At 42.5% G+C, this 2439-nt stretch overlaps 1 non-coding gene across 1 annotated transcript; it reads left to right on the forward strand.

Moving 5' to 3' along the window:
* Positions 1-606: 606 nt before the first annotated feature.
* LOC138876640 (small nucleolar RNA R71) lies at positions 607-713 on the forward strand. The gene has a single exon (XR_011401983.1). It is a non-coding gene; the product is annotated as a small nucleolar RNA R71 (small nucleolar RNA).
* The last annotated feature ends 1726 nt before the right edge of the window (positions 714-2439 follow it).

Here is a 2439-nt window from a genome sequence, read left to right on the forward strand (position 1 = left end):
CTGCTGAGGAGGGTGATACCCCTGCTGCTGATTCTGATTATTACATCCCTGTGGCCTTAGGAAAGGTGCCATATTATTAGGGGGTCTCATACCTCCCATGTTTCCATTGTTGAACTGTGGATGTACTGGCCTGTATTGCTGATTTTGCTGGGCCCAATTCTGACCACCCTGTCTCTGGCCTCCATAATTAGACACATAATTCATGTCTTCAGGGTAGTGGTGATGATCATGTTCTGTATTCCATTGGTTACCGATTGGCTGACTAATGCAAGATGCGCACAAGCCCCCATTTGTAGTATCTACGATGTGTACCTGCTGCTTCTGCCTGACTCTTCCACCTTTTTGGTGAGTATACTCATCTGTGTCAATAAGGTGGCCATATTTTCAGCCATAGAGTTGGATGGATCTAAGGGCACTGAGTGAACCACTGGAGTTATAGGTGCATTCCTGGTTGTCCATCCCGAATTTTGTGCCATCTTGTCAAGCAGACTCTGGCCTTCTCTCCATGTTTTGCTCAAAAATGCTCCACTAGCTGAAGCATCAACAATGTTCTTCACGCTATCTGACAATCCCATGTAAAACCGCTGCCCCAACATCAGATCTGGAATACCATGGTGCGGGCATATGACCAGCATCCCTTTAAAGTGCTCCCATGTTTCATGCAGTGTCTCCATTGGTCTCTGTTTAAAACTCAAAATTTCATCAATTTGTTGAGCAGTCTTATTGGGTGGGTGGAACTTGTTATGGAATTGCCTGACTATCTCATCCCAAGTTGTTATAGAATTTATGGGAAGTGAGTTTAGCCAAGTCTGGGCAGCTCCTGTCACTGAGAATGGAAACAATAACAGCTTGATTGCTTCAGGAGTTACGTTGGGTTGCCTTTGGGTTTTGCAGATAGAGAGGAAGTTCTTCAAGTGCTGCTGAGGATCTTCGACTTGCGACCCCGAAAATAGTCCCTTGTTCTGCAACAAGTGCAGCATGTTATTCGTAATTTGGAATGACTCAGCCTGTATCTGCGGAACTACAATGGCTGTGGACAGATTTTCAGCTGTGGGTTGTGCCCAGTCATAGAGAGCAGCCTCTGGCACTATTGGTACCGCTGGGTTTTCCTCGTGATCCCCCATGACTGTTTCGAATTGTGCAATTGTTGGTTGTTGTTTGTTTTTCCGATTAGCCCGATTCAAGGCCTTGAAAACTTTCTCGGGATCTGATAATGCTTCAAATACTTCACCAAATCTCGATGAGTTTCTAGGCATGCACTTCTTTCAATTGTAATTGATAACACCGTTAATTCCCCGACAATGGCGCCAAAATTTGATCGCGTCCAACTATGCCTTATAAAAGGACAATGTGGACGTTGCAAATATAACCTGAGTATTTATGCCCAGAGTCGAATCCACAGAGAATTAACCTATCAATTACTTTCGTTGGACTTACTAAATTCTTTAGAATCAACTTCCCCAAACGTTGTGAATAACAGTTGATGGTATATTTAATAACTAAGATTGAAAGTCAATAAACAGTTGTAAACTAAATATGCTTAAGTTGTGAACAATAATGAGAAGGTTCTAAGGTAGTGATTTCCCCTATTGATGGAATCCCTTCTGTTTATGTTTCATATTGATTTACCAACACATCTCTATCAATCATGAACACTCTTTTTACCGTGAATCTCTCCCGAGTAATCACGATAATTTACTAGACGCACTCTCCCGAGATACGCTAGCTGGCTTTGTTTATTACAGTTCACTTTAGATTGCACCCAAGACTTCGTTATCCCTAATCCCGCCTTTAAACCCGCAGTTATAGATCCCTCTTATACTTTGGGAGTGATGTTGTTCAACAATTACCTAAATATGCACTCTCTCCCGAGTTATGCATACTAAATAGGCACAGCTAATTGAGGATCCTGTCAATTAACTACAACAAACACGTAGTTGAACAAATAGAGATTAAACTGGCAAACTATATTAACATAATCAAGAAGTTCATCCTTCAATAGGTTTCATCAAAACTCTAGACAAAGGATTTAACTACTCATGACAATGGGTAAATAAACTATGAAAATATTCATGATCAAAATTGCCAGAAAAATAAAGAGAAGAAGAAAATATGATGTTTTGGGTGATCTCTCACACTTGTTTTTCTTGCCAAAGTACTCTCTAAAACATTACATGCCTCCCTTGGGCGAGTTCTATTGTTTAATATAGGGTTTTGGGCTAAAAATCCCGTGTTTTGCACTTCAGTCCCTCAATTTTCCGCGTCTTATCGCGGTCCTACCGCGGTTACGCCAGGACCGCGGCCAACTAGCCTCTCAGAATCCGCAACAGCCTTCTGCCGCGATCCGACCGCAGTTACGCCGGGACCGCGGCAGTCCATCTCCAGTTCTGGTTTTGCTGCCTTTGCGTGGTGTACTTAGCAGATATTGTAAGATTGGCC

This window comes from Nicotiana sylvestris, chromosome 8 (assembly GCF_000393655.2).
Source record: "Nicotiana sylvestris chromosome 8, ASM39365v2, whole genome shotgun sequence".
Classification (NCBI taxonomy): domain Eukaryota; kingdom Viridiplantae; phylum Streptophyta; class Magnoliopsida; order Solanales; family Solanaceae; genus Nicotiana; species Nicotiana sylvestris.